Genomic DNA, 13995 nt, shown 5'->3' on the forward strand with positions numbered 1-13995 from the left:
GGCCATTGCTGCGCACTCACTGCCATTCGCGGCTTCACAACAGTTACGAAACACAGCAGCTTGCGCTTTTCTCTACCATTATCGCATCCGCCTCTGAAACTTACAAGGGCATGCTTACTTTTGTTTCTGTCGGTCGTTACGTGACTCTCTATCTTTCCTTTGTAACGGATCAAGAGGCAAGGCTAGTGCTCGTTAAAATTCTGACTCGCTGCTTTTGCAGACTAACACTGACGACAAAGTGTTGGGGAAATTCCGAGTTCAGGTGCATAGTTTTACGCTGTTAAGCCAACAGCGTATCAGGATCTGAGCTAGCAAGAGTGGGGGCAACTCACACGAATTTCCGTATGACGGGGAAATAATTTTCATGTATCATGATGATAAATGATTTTGTGTGCACTTGCTGATAGCCGGTATCCATTCCTTGTTCCGCATTTGCCAACCAAAGTGATGCGATCCTCTCCCTTACCCCCTCCTCCCCCCCCCCCCTCCTCCTCAGGCCATCGCTTTTCTTGCTTGGTAGTTGATAGATCAGTGCCGCCGCTGCACCATTTGTGACGTAAATGTCCGTAATATCTGTCACTCGTATTGCACACATAAACGTCTCGGAATCACAAGAGAATCTGACATACCGACATTACGAGATTTCCAAATCTACCCCCAAAGCTTGTTTCATAAGTCTGGGATTGATTTAGAGCTGATTTCGAGTTTTATTTTCATCAAACAAATAGAAAAAGCTAAAAATTCCGTTGGCTACTACTAATACATGGAATAAAATGACATTTATAACTAATCTATTTTCGCGTCTGTAGCACGTCTTATATAAACACTCTTGTTTTATTTGAGGACCGAGTGTGAAAGTACAGGGTGACCTAAAAGCACTAATTCAGGAAAGACAGAGAGGTAAAAATAGACACACCTGCCTGAAATGACATTGGCTTTTATTAAAATCAGAAACGAGTGCAAAACTTGTCAACAGACAGCGCTGGACAACAACATATCAGTGATGCTGCATGGGAATAGTGCATAAGAAGAGGTGTAGTGAGACAGGCAGCCAGATGCCCCATCAATGGCGGCATGCTGACTTTACAAGAACAGGCACTGTTAGCGAAGAGTATCAGAATGGAGAATCCGCTGCAGTTGTAGGATCCTATCACCTTAAGAAGGGTATTCCAACGGATAAAAGTCCTATGACCGGTATCTCTGTGAAGAAAATGATCACGAAGTTCGAGGCCACGGATTGCTCGGACAGATCAGGAAGGAATGGAGACTTCAGCAGGTTCATCTCCGCACGGTGAAGGTCATGCTCTTTTTGTCTTACGACACACCGGCCGTACACGCACTACTGATTGGAGGGCACTAATGCATACCCTCCAATGATACCACTAGAAAACCCAAAGTGATTTTGCGATTTTGTGACGAGAGAGCATTTACGATGTGAGAACTTCTTAAATTTGGGGAAAATGACGATTGGTTGTCTAACCAACGAACCCTGTGTTATACTCCAAAGGTTTGCCAACACCCACAACAGCAGAATTTGGGCTACGGGAAATCTTAAAACTGTTATGGAAATCCCACTGCATGACTAGAAATTAACGGTGTGCTGGCGGATATATCACACCAATCGTGAATGGAGTTTTTTGTCTTCGAGGAAATACGGGTTACAGCTTTTCAAACTGTCAGCGTTATGGGTGCGAGGTACGCCGATATGTTTCAGAATCGCGTCCTCTCTAGCCTGGTTGATAATCATGTGCTGGAAGGTGCGACTTTCACCCAGGGTGGTGCTCCACCCCTTATTATTAGATGCGTGAAAGACCTCTTGGTCACACCTCTTGGTGAGAATCGCGTGCTGAGCTGCCACTTCCGTCAGATTTGGCCTCCCATGTCCACAGACCTCAATCCGGGTGATTATTAGTTGTGGGGTTACCTGAAGTCGCAAATCTGCCGCGATCGCCCGACCTCATTAGGGGTGCTAAAAGGCAACATCCAGTGGAAACTTCTCGCCGTAACTACTGATATGCTGTACAGTACTGTTGAAACCACTGTCCGTCGACTACAGGTATTGATGATAAACGATGGCCGACATGCTGACCATTTGTTATAAAGAATATCGTCTTTGCCCTAAAAATAAATTATTATTAAGCTAATCATTGGTTCTGAATTATATGGCCGGCCGGAGTGGCCGTGCGGTTCTGGGCGCTACAGTCTGGAACCGAGCGACCGCTACGGTCGCGGGTTCTAAACCTGCCTCGGGCATGGATGTGTGTGATGTCCTTAGGTTAGTTAGGTTTAAGTAGTTCTAAGTTGTAGGCGACTGATGACCTCAGAAGTTAAGTCGCATAGTGCTCAGAGCCATTTGAATGATCTGTTGGTTATTTTGTGCAGTTTCTTTGGTTTCAATAAAACCCCATGTTATTTCAAGCATGTGTGTCAAATTTTACCTCTCTATCTACATTATTACTTGATGCATTGAATTTTGAACTGTTAAGCGATCTTTAGGTCACGCTATATTTCGTCCTTGTTGGTCAGTTAAGTCAGTTGTAACCATGTAGGATTGGATTTACCATTTGAAGTGAGAAAACCGACATAAATAAAGAGCATTCAAATATTTTACATTTTTATTCTGAAAATTATAATTGCTTGTTTCTTGAAAATGGATACGTCCGCCGCGCGGGATTAACCGAGTAATCTAAAGGCGCTGCAGTCATGGACTCTGCGGCTGATCCTGGCGGAGGTTCGAGTCCTCCCTCGGGTATGGGTGTGTGTGTTAGAATAATTTATGTTAAGTAGTGTGAAAGCTTAGGGACTGATGACCTTAACAGTTAAGTCCCATAAGATTTCACACACATTTGAACATTTTGATACGTCCACTCATATTAAAAGTCACCCCAGAAGTTTTAATCATTGTGCTAATGTTTTACATTCCTGTTTATTGACGTTATCTAAAGTAAGTCCACCGACGACCTTGCGTCAGTGGTAACACCGGTTCCCGTCAGATCACCGAAGTTAAGCGCTGGCGGGCTGGGCCAACGCTTGGATGGGTGACCATCCGGTCTGCCGAGTGCTGTTGGCAAGCGGGGTGCACTCAGCCCTTGTGAGGCAAACTGAGGAGCTACTTGATTGAGAAGTAGCGGCTCAGGTCTCGTAAACTGGCATACGGCCGGGAGAGCGGTGTGCTGTCCGCATGCCCCTCCATATCCGCATCCAGTGACGCCAATGGGAAGAGCATTACACTGCGGCCGGTCTGTGCCGTTGGGCCTTCATTGCTTGTTCGGGAGGAGTTAAAGTACGTCCGCAGCATAATAACAAATTAGTCAAGGAAATTAGTCGATCTCAAGCTGAAAAACTAGCACAGAAAGAAAACAAGAAAAGAAAAAATGCTATTAATAACGGGTCTGTGGCTGGATTTCGTTCGATCTGAACCGAGGTAATCAGGTGCCACAACGCACTTAAAATAATTGATAACGATACCGTTCTTCTGGTGTAGGACCGCTACTTCGATTTCTGTTTAAATTTCTGCCGTTGCTTGGTGGACCCGCGACAGTCAAAAAGCATCTTGAAATGATCTTGGCATCGCTCAGAATTTTTTTATCTCATTTTCTTTCCATCTGCATTCCACAAATGTGCTGTACATCTTTCTCGATGTATTCATTTAGTAATTATTACGTGATATGTGCCTCCTTCTCCGCACTTTATTTTGTTCCCATCTGCGTTTGTAGCTGCCGGGCGTCCTTCAGGTGGAGCACCTTCAAATGGAACAGGCCTAGGTTTAAACCCAGTTATCATTTCCTGAATAGCTGAAAACCTTCCATAATTTTTGAATTTTTTTGTTGGCGATAACTTGTCAATCGAAAAGAATATTTGTACAGTACGCTACAGTGTTCAAGTTTATTAATTTGAACGAAATGCACATAACACCATTCGCGGCATCTCAGTGCATTAAAAAATGTGTAGTATTCACTCACCGCGTGGTGAACCTCTTTTAACTCGTACGAGTCCTTCAAGTTACTGATACGCAGTTATCAGCCGCAAAAAACTTAGAAATAAACAGCTGTACACATCATAGCTACAAGTCACACTACACCTGCTTTGTCGGTGGAAGGAATAGCTAAATAAAAGTATTTATGTGCATAATATTTCACTCTGTTTCGACAAACATGCGTACACCAGTAACTACCAAGGCTTACTCTAAGCTGTACGAAGTCTGAAAAGTTCACACGCACACCTCATTCATAACCGTCACCAATTTACGGTAATTATGAAGTACCCTTCACAGTTCACAAACGGATTATTTCTTCCACAATTGCTCGCTCAAATATTGCAGATATCAGTCTCACATAAAGAAAATGATCAAGTTCGCGAGCAGGCAACATGCCACATGAAACTTAGTTATTTAAAACGTTACTGACAGTTCTGAATTTCATACTGCGCTTTAAATCCAACTGTCTTCGACGCTTTGCAGCGCTTCTCAAACACTTCTCTACCGAAATATGACAATATTAAAAATTTTCAAAGGAGCACATATCAATAGGTCTGATCACTATGAGGTCCAAGCCCCGATGCTACTCATCTTTCTACACAAAAGAAATTTCTAATTTCCAAAATACATGCGAACATGCTCATTCTTATTGGCTGTGAGACATCGCAGCCAGTCGGAAAGCAGCATCAAACACACTCATATACACAGAACCAATCAAAATTTGTCACTGAATCAAAACAGTAAGTTGCCCTAAAGAAATTTTGGAAACCTAAAAATTTAAAATTAATCCCCTCTTAACAAAGCTACTTTACCGAAATCGTAATCTCATTTCCACAGCACCATAAACTGACGAAATAGTTTATAACAAATTCCCCAGTACGAATGACTAACGCTACGGTCGCAGGTTCGAATCCTGCCTCGGGCATGGATGTGTATGATGTCCTTAGGTTAGTTAGGTTTAAGTAGTTCTAAGATTTAGGGGACTGATGACGTCAGAAGTTAAGTCCCATAGTGCTCAGAGCCATTTGCACCATTTTGAACGAATGACTAACACACACGTCATTCTCGAACATTCCTCATGTGACCAGTTACTTCACTGGATAGCACAAAAACTTTACATAAAACGATACTTCACATTCACACCTTCTTTCACTCTCATCATCATCATCATCGTTTCCTGGGTGTGGTGTACATGCGCTCGCCATTTCTTTCTGTCTTCATAGATCTTCTGTTTCAGGACAGCTTCCCATTTGTGTCCTTTCTCCTCCACATCTGATCTTTCAGTCTCTATCCAACATTTTCTTGGTCTTCCTCGTAGTCTTCTTCCTACGAGGCTGAGGTTGAAATACGTTTTGGCAGGTCTTTGGCTGTTCATTCTCATTATGTGCCCGTACTACTGAAGCCTGCGTTTCGTTATAGCACTGTTAACAGGAACCTCAGTACAAGCTACTTTTCTATTCACCTCATTCCTGATTTTCTCCTTTCTCATTGTTTGATTCATAATCCCACTGAATCTCATTTCTGTTGCCTGAATTCTGCTGAGGTCTTTGTTTAGTAAGGTACCATGTGTTAGGACCAGTACAAAATAGGTGTGGTGCTTACTTGCTTTTGCTTTTCGTGGCATTTTATTATCCAAGAGAAGGTTTTTGATTCGACTGTAAAAATTGAATGCTTTCTCTGTCCTGCTGAGTATTTCCTGCTCAATGGTGTTGTCCTTTGAGATCGTGCTTCCTAGGTACTTCAAATGTGAAACATATTCTACTTTGACTTCTTCTAGAAATATATTGCACTTTCAAAACTAAACGTAACAATACTAGTAATTAATAAACAAATAGAAAATTAAACAAACATTCACATTTTCATTTACTCCGGTAACTAAACAGAATTGTAGTAATTAACAAACAATTAGAAAATTAAACGAGACCGGAAATAAAACTGAAAGTAGTTTGACTGCAGTTCAAACAGTGTCCGACAGCTAGTGACCTTTATCATATCGCATAGAAACTACACACACTCGAGTTATCTGATGCTACCTGTCTTGCTCGTGGCTCACACTGCACGTATCATCACTACTCTGCCATCTACAGGGACAATGTAGAGGCGCTACGCCTCACTTTCTCCTTTAAAGAAGCACACGTAAAATCATTTCATTGCGCAAAGTGAAATTTGGCTTACCAACGATACTGATACATCCAGGGGTGAAAAGATAGTAAGACAAGAGGCTGTAACGGAAGGTGAGAGACTGAAATAAAAGCGAAAAGCAAGAACGTCATAAACTTAAGTTCTTGACATAATTCACAGCAACACATGTAAAGTGATTTCAATAAGAGAGCGAATTACAGATCGCACACTTTTACTTGGCTCCTGATCGGAGGATGCTGCGAGCAAGAGCCTTCGACCGGTTCGTAGCCCATTGGCTGCTGAGACAACCTCCGTCCTCTTCTCCCAGACCGGCACTTACATATTACAAAATAAACCAAGAAGTAAGCGATTAACGCGTCGTAGCAGTAACACGAATGTTGATGGCGAGTCGCTAGAAGGACGGAGTACAAATTCTTCGCTCATTTTTGCAAATAATGTTAACAATCACTAAACACAATACGGCACACCCATCAGTGCTAGAATGGCAGTGTCTGTTGCGAACAATATTGGTACGTAGCTAAGAGTGGCAAAGAGCGTAAACATTCCGGACGCGGCACTAAATCAAACAATTTCTACCGATCACAGAGGGGCCAAGGTAAAGTTTGCCACCTGCAGTGTGGTATATTTGCCTTTTTAAAAAAGTTTCCGTTATTTTAGTGCAATCGGACGCTTTCTTCGTAAAAAGCTAGTAGTGTGATCTTATTGCAACTGTAAGGGGTAGATAAATGGATGCGAGACAGATGGAAAAAGTAAGGAAATTGTTTATGAAAGTAATCACTATAACTATTAATATACTTAACCCACTGTGAGACAAGGCAATAAATTGTTCCAAAAACATGAAAATCGAATGGGGACAGATTACGACTGTGTTCCTACATACCCGTGCGGTGCCGAGGTTGTCTCGACTATGCTGCAGAAGTTTCCCTGGGAAGCTCTGGTTCCTACTCCATAAAGTCTCGATCTCTCCACATAAGATATCTGTTAATTTGGAACCCTGAAGAAAGATATTCGTGGCCGTAGATCTGCTTCGGACTAAAATATTTGTTTACTACTTTTCCATCTGTCTCGTTTACATTTGACTGATCTTTCTGTTTAATGAACATGACTTTTATTAACACGTATTTAGAAAAGAGTTATGTTTGTGCTGTTGGATACGACATTGACGAGGTAGAGAGAACGAAATCCGGTAACAGGACAGTGTACTTGTTTGGAACGTTTGCATAAGAGCCATCAAACTCATGTTCTCCCAGCGACCTGGCAGCGACTGCAGCTTCTCTCTCATGATTCCATAGTAATTTGCAATTGTGCGTTTAGAGAAGGCAACAATGTATTTAGAGATAGCAGATGAAATGATACAAAATCTGCTTACATCCAGCAGCCAAAAGACCATCAATATTTTTACTATCGCCAGTGGCGTGTAGTTCGACAGCCTCCTTGATTGTGGTTCGGATATTTTGTTTCGACTACTTTGGTCGTAGTGGTCCCTTCTGCGTCTGGATGTTCTAAACACCGGATTCTGAAGACGTCGGTTCCGCCTTGCCTGGGTTATTCCATTGTTGTATTGGTTATCAGACGTAAGGTAGATTTGGCAAGTGTGTTGGTCTGCGTTTAAACTGTCACTAGTTTGAGTTGCATTCCGGTTAAGTGCATACGACTCCTGGCTGCCTGTTTCATCGTTTACGAAGTTGAGGGGCCGGGTGGTGTGGCCGAGTGGTTCTAGGCGCTTCAGTCTGGAACCGCGCGACCGCTATGGTCGCAGGTTCGAATCCTGCCTCGGGCATGGATGTGTGTATTGTCCTTAGGTTAGTTAGGTTTAAGTAGTTCTAAGTTCTAGGGGACTGATGACCTCAGATTTTAAGTCCAATAGTGCTCAGAGCCATTTGAAGTTGAGGGACTTTCCTAGGTCGATCCTTGGAGTGCTGTCTGAGGCCCACTTCTCTCTTGATTTGGTGAGATTGTGATAATTGTTTTTTTTTTTTAAATATTTTAATTTTGAATTATTACTGACTGGGCCTTCAGCCGACAAAGAGTTTGAATGTCTTATTAATAAGGCCTTCAGCAGTGAGTGTAACTCCTCTTAAGAAATTTTAATTAGACAAAATACCTTAACACGGAAATGTTGATGATTGTTCTTTAAATATCTCTCCAAGATGTTTAATCGCTTCTCAAAAATTTGCTATCCAGACCTCCAGCCGTCCAACGGTTTTTTTTTTTTGAGTTGTTTCTATTGGAGCCTTCATCCAACAAATAATTAGAATTTCTTGTCAATAAGGCCTCCAGCCGTGAATGCAATTGGTCTTAAGAATTTTTTATTAGATATTGTCTCCTAACAGTGAAATTTTGATGATTGTCTTTTTTAAAATATTTTAATATCTCTTGGAGAAGTTTAACTGGTTCTTATAAATTTGCTATCCAGGCCTTCAGCCGTCAAATTGTTTTCTGATTTATTACTCTTGGGTCCTTCAGTCAACAAATAATTTGAATTTCTGGTCAATAAGGCCTTCAGCCGTGAGTGAAACTTGCTTAAGAATTTATTAATTATACATTGTCTTAAAAGTCAGATTTGATAGTTGTTCCCTATTGTCAACTTTATTTGCAATTGTTTCCAAATAAAGTGTACGTGATTAAAAAAATAAAAAAAAACTGAGCAACCAAGGGTAACTGATTACGGCCCCGTGCACACCGAATGCTGCCTTTCCCTAAGTACCAGGTCTCAATGCCCTTGTGGTAGCGCTCGATTCATAAGTAGGGACGAATGGTCGGAATCAAATTTAAAACTTCTCTGCAGTGTCTCATGAAATGAAACTGTTGACGATGTTCGACTCATCGGATTGAGACTATGGTTCGGCGGCCACTATGGTGCTGTAAGAGAAGAGAAGCCCAGTGTCAGCACTGGATTTTACGCTCTCCCGTCTCTCATCATCGTACAACACAAACGTGACACACACTACAGGCACATCCGTTACAGTCACCTTCTGACTCCAAACACACTTACGACACAACTCTCACACTGCGAACAAAGGGACCACTAGGCGTGAAGAAAGAAAATCCTTACCTATTAAGCCGCTCAGTCTATCCTAGATGCATGTTCAGATAGACTAATGGCTACTCGAAGAGCATTAACACGTGAAGGAATCAGAATTGTGCTCTACCAAAACTGCGACATCTCTTTGGTATTTTGTTTGTTTGGTTGTTTGTTTCGCTCATACATAGAACAGCACGTCATTCAGTATTAGCTGTCGTGTGTTTTATATCCATAGAGAGTACAAATTGCATTTTATAAGTAATAAGAAGTAGTTGATTGCGTAACTTCTGCGCTTTTACGTAACCAAAGCAATTACTTTTGATGCGAGTACAGCTTATCTGTAAAAACATAGAAAAATATTTATAATTATTGTTGTTGTTTTGTACTCAGTAGAACGTTGTTCATGATGATCAAAGGAACAATTTCCTGATATTATTGATAAATGCGGAAGTCGATTAAGAATAATAGAAACATGATCTATATCAGTTAGACAAAATACTGAAGCGATGTTGTATTACTATCCATTATTTATTTTTTAAGGAAACTGCATTTCCTAGAGCTATATGATAAATGGTATTTTTTTCTTTATTTTTACTACGGCATCCCTGTGTTTCACGTTACAGACCAATAATTTTCTAACAAAACCTGAATTAAACATCATCAGTTTAAGTTTTGCTGTAAATACTGTTAAGTTTTAAGTACCAGGCTCGAGGATAACTATGTCAGTCAAAAATACTCCGAGTGCTACCCAGCTCTTTATGCACTATGGAGCCAAAGAAACTGGTACACCTTCCTCATATCATGTAGAGCACTCGCGAGCACGCAGAAGTGCCACAACATGACGTGGCATGGACTCAACTAATGTCTGGATTAGTGCTGCAGGAAACTGACACCATGAAATCCTTCAGGGCTGTCCATAAATCGATAAGAGTATGAGGGGATGCAGGTCTCTTCTGAACAGCACGTTGCAAGGCATCCCACATATGCTCAATAATGTTCAGGTCTGGGGAATTTGTCTTATGTAGGCTTTGCCGACCGCCGCGACGTATTCTGCCTGTTTACATATCTCTGTATTTGTACATGTATGCCTATACCAATGTCTAGTGTATATAGTGCTATTGTGTGTGTGCATGATGATGGTTGTCGAAGTGAGAGAAGTATTGTTTTTTCTATATTATTACTCATGAAACTGACAGTTAATAAGAGTATATGGTTCAGCATGACTGACACTTGACTTGGAATAGGTAATTTTTCGTACCAGATGGTGGTTAGTGATCGAAACCGGTAGCAACATAATGAATTGTTGTATTGCAGCCAACAGTTATGAACTTCTTGAAACCTGTATATATCCTCACTCAACTTGTAAACGTACACCGCTTCCGGTTATTAGGACGATCGCATACATAAAGAAAGGAATCGTTATGTGTTAGCGTGACTCAGGTATCCAACACATCTAGAGTAGACGTCATGTGGGTACGACCTTAACTGACCAAAGATACTAGCAAAATTACCGTAGTATACGCTTGTTTACGATAGCCTACGGTATTCTATGGTAGTTTTACAACTGTGTAATACGTACTTCAACCTTTTGCGAAATTTTTATACGTAGCTGTGTTTCATGATCGGAGTTAACACACTTGCCCTGACAAAGTGGCCGCTTGTTACAGATCTTTATTGTCCGAATGAAAGCACCACTTTTTATAATCACTTAGAACTGCGTTAGCACGAGAGAGCTTTAAAAGTTTTTGCCTCAGGAATGTATCATTTGAAGTAGCTGGCAGAAGCTGCTCCTATTATTTCCCTCCACTTTTGATGAGAAGACGCAAGGAGAAGTACCGCTGAATCTACTGTTATTTGCCTACCACAGACACTTGAGAACAGTTTTAGAACTTACCAAAGAAAAAGTACTGGGACCGTGGGAAGGGTAGTTTTACCCAGCTCTCCAAGTTAGCATATGCAACGCAAGTCTCTCCGCCTCTGCCTCATTGATGAAACTCGCATTCACTTGAGCTTGCTTACTGTACTCTAGCCTTGATATTTCTCTATAGTTTTATGCCCACTTGACCATCTATGACTAAATTTACGACTCCTTGGTGCCTGTAATTTTGTCCTATGAAGTGATCCCTTGCTTTAGACGAGCAGTGTCGCAAATTTCATTTCTCCGCCGTTCGATTCAGTACCTTGTCATAAATTATTCGATCGACGTATGAAATCTTCAGCATTCCTCAGCAGCGACATGTTTTAAAGGAGGGGTGTTCAACCTGCCGCACAAAGCAAGTATCAATGCCGCCCAAGGCGTGAGCATGTATTTCAAGATCGAGAAAGAAATCAAATAAAATAAAAAAAATCTCATGGAATTCCGTTTATGTAAAGTTATGATAAATTAAAACATAATCCTAAAGACTGGATGCAATACGCAGCCATACTTTTCGATCTAATGCGTGAATCCGAAAATCTGTTTCCAGATTTTTGAAAACAATTATCAATTTTTGCATTTATGCGATACCTTTCACAAAAAATTTAGGTACGTTGCCAGAGAATTTTCATGTAGCATGCTTAATGTTGCAGTCTAATGTACGACTAAAGGAAAAATTTGATCACGCTTCTTTGTTGGACTTTTACAAGCCATACCGAACCAGGGACAACTACCCCATGCTGCACAGTTATGTGTAATATTTTTCATCTTTGTTTGGAACCACATACTTTTGTGAACAGTTATTTTCAAGAGAAAAGAAGACCTTGAGAAAACTCTGAAAACTGAAACCACTTTTAACGAGTCTTATACTGATACGTTAGTTTCCCAGACTCGAAGTCAAATGTCACATCAATTCTACACCGTCAAGTCACCTTAATGTGACCACATGTCAAAAGCATGAATAATCTGCTTTTGAAGTGTGGACCACTGCGAGACGTGCAGGAAGAGAGTTAACAACGCTCTGGAAGATACCGACAGGGATGAGGAGCCATACTGATTCCCGTGCCGTGGTCAGCTGCGCTATATCTCTCGCTTGGGGATCCACAGCGCGAACAGCCCGATCTAGGTTGTCCCACGTGCTGTGGCCTTCTCCACCAGACATCACGGCGCCTAGAGTATCGGCAACCAAACTGACAGCGTGCAGCCGCGAGTTGCCCGACTCGCAGGCACATCGAAGCACTACACAACCGACAGGCATATTGATGATCGGCCACAACAACAACCGCACCACACCAAAGACACCAGCGGCCACCAAGGGCCACTACTGGCCCACATAAACATAAGGAAGAGGTCGCTGCAGATTCCGGAACTATTTTCACACGTCAAACCACGTGATGGAAAATAGTTCCGAGGTACTCATCCGCCGAAGCACTATAAAGGCCGGCGCTCGGGCGCACATCGGCAGTTCATCGACCGCCAGCAGACGTGCTTAGCTGCCACCCCGGCAGCCCTGCTTGGATCTTCTCGTTGATCTCTGGATTAGGCTTGTTATGTCAGAGAAGTCTCTGGCGGAGACTAGTAGGAAATTATTTAAGTTGTTTTTTATATTATTCTTGTATGTAGTTGTGATTCGAAGACTGATCACTGTTTTGTGTTGGTGTTATACTTGGAGAATTTGTTTTGGTTAATTTAACAGTCCAGTAAATTGTTTTCGGATTTTGATTGTCAGTTTCTTCTGCTTACGCAGACAGATCACCACCGATTTTCGATTGGGTTTAAATCGGGCAGTTTGGTGGTCAGAGGAGTACTGTAAAGTCGTCCTGGTGCTCTTCGAAGCACACACTTGCACTGCGAGCTGTGCTGCACGTTGCATTGCCCTGCTGGTAGATGCCATCGTGCTGAGGAAAAGCAGACTGCATGTAGGGTTGCACATGGTCCTCAAGGATAGATGCATACTTATGTTAATCAACTGTGCCGTACAGAATGAGTTCACGCTGTGAATGCAACGAAAGTATTCGCTAGGCCTTAACGTTCCCCCTTTTGGCGATATATGCAGGGTGTTCGCTTTCAGTCATTTCATGCTGATGGTGCCTAAAACGTGATTCGTCTGAAAAGACCAATTTCGCCACTCAGTGGACGTCCAGTTGCATTACTGATGTACAAATTTCAATCTTCGTCGGAGACGAACAGCAGTCAGCATCAGTGCATGGACTAGGTAGCTACTGCCGAGGCCCATACACGGCAACGTGTGCTGAACGGTAATTGACGAGACACTGCTGGTAGGCAGTTGCTCAACAGTTACACGTCTATTCGCCATTTTGCCACGTACGGTGTATTGTACTTCAGCGACTGCGGCACACGAACAATTAATAAGGATTGCCGTTTCTGAAATGCTTCCACCCTTGGCCCGAAAGCCAATGACCAAAATCCTCTGGACCTCAGATAAATCGCTCCGACTGCACCGTATACCATGTCGCCCAGATTCGCTTTACATGCCCTCCATTGTTAGTGCTCACCCTGCCGTCTGTGAGTGATTATTGCTCATTGTCGTGGAGCATAGGTGGTGGTCACGTTAGTGTGACGTGACCTTGTATGGTCTCTAGTTACTGATACGTAAAATTACGAATGAAATGTCGTATATAAAATTCCAATTAATTCCATCTTGCCTTTTTAGAATAAAGAATCATAAATTTCTAAATTAGTTAAATGTGGTACATATATAAACGACCTTCTTTTTTCCAAATACATTACATGCGGCCCAAAAGTACTCGTCGTCTTCCAGGATCGCCCAGGTAAGCTAAAAGGTTGGAGACATCTGTGTCAGAGGCTTTGGTTCGCTCCTTGTTTGAAATATGTCGTCCACGATTCACTTTTCTACAAGGCTGCACTACAAACAAATATCGCCAGATAAACCTTCCTAGCACTTGCTTTTATACT

At 42.0% G+C, this 13995-nt stretch overlaps 1 protein-coding gene across 1 annotated transcript in view; it reads left to right on the plus strand.

Annotated features, from left to right (window-relative positions):
- Window positions 1-13995, plus strand: part of LOC124777556 — an 82837-nt gene that overhangs the window by 35351 nt on the left and 33491 nt on the right. The window lies entirely within an intron of this gene.

This window comes from Schistocerca piceifrons, chromosome 2, assembly GCF_021461385.2.
Source record: "Schistocerca piceifrons isolate TAMUIC-IGC-003096 chromosome 2, iqSchPice1.1, whole genome shotgun sequence".
NCBI classification, from domain to species: Eukaryota; Metazoa; Arthropoda; class Insecta; order Orthoptera; family Acrididae; genus Schistocerca; species Schistocerca piceifrons.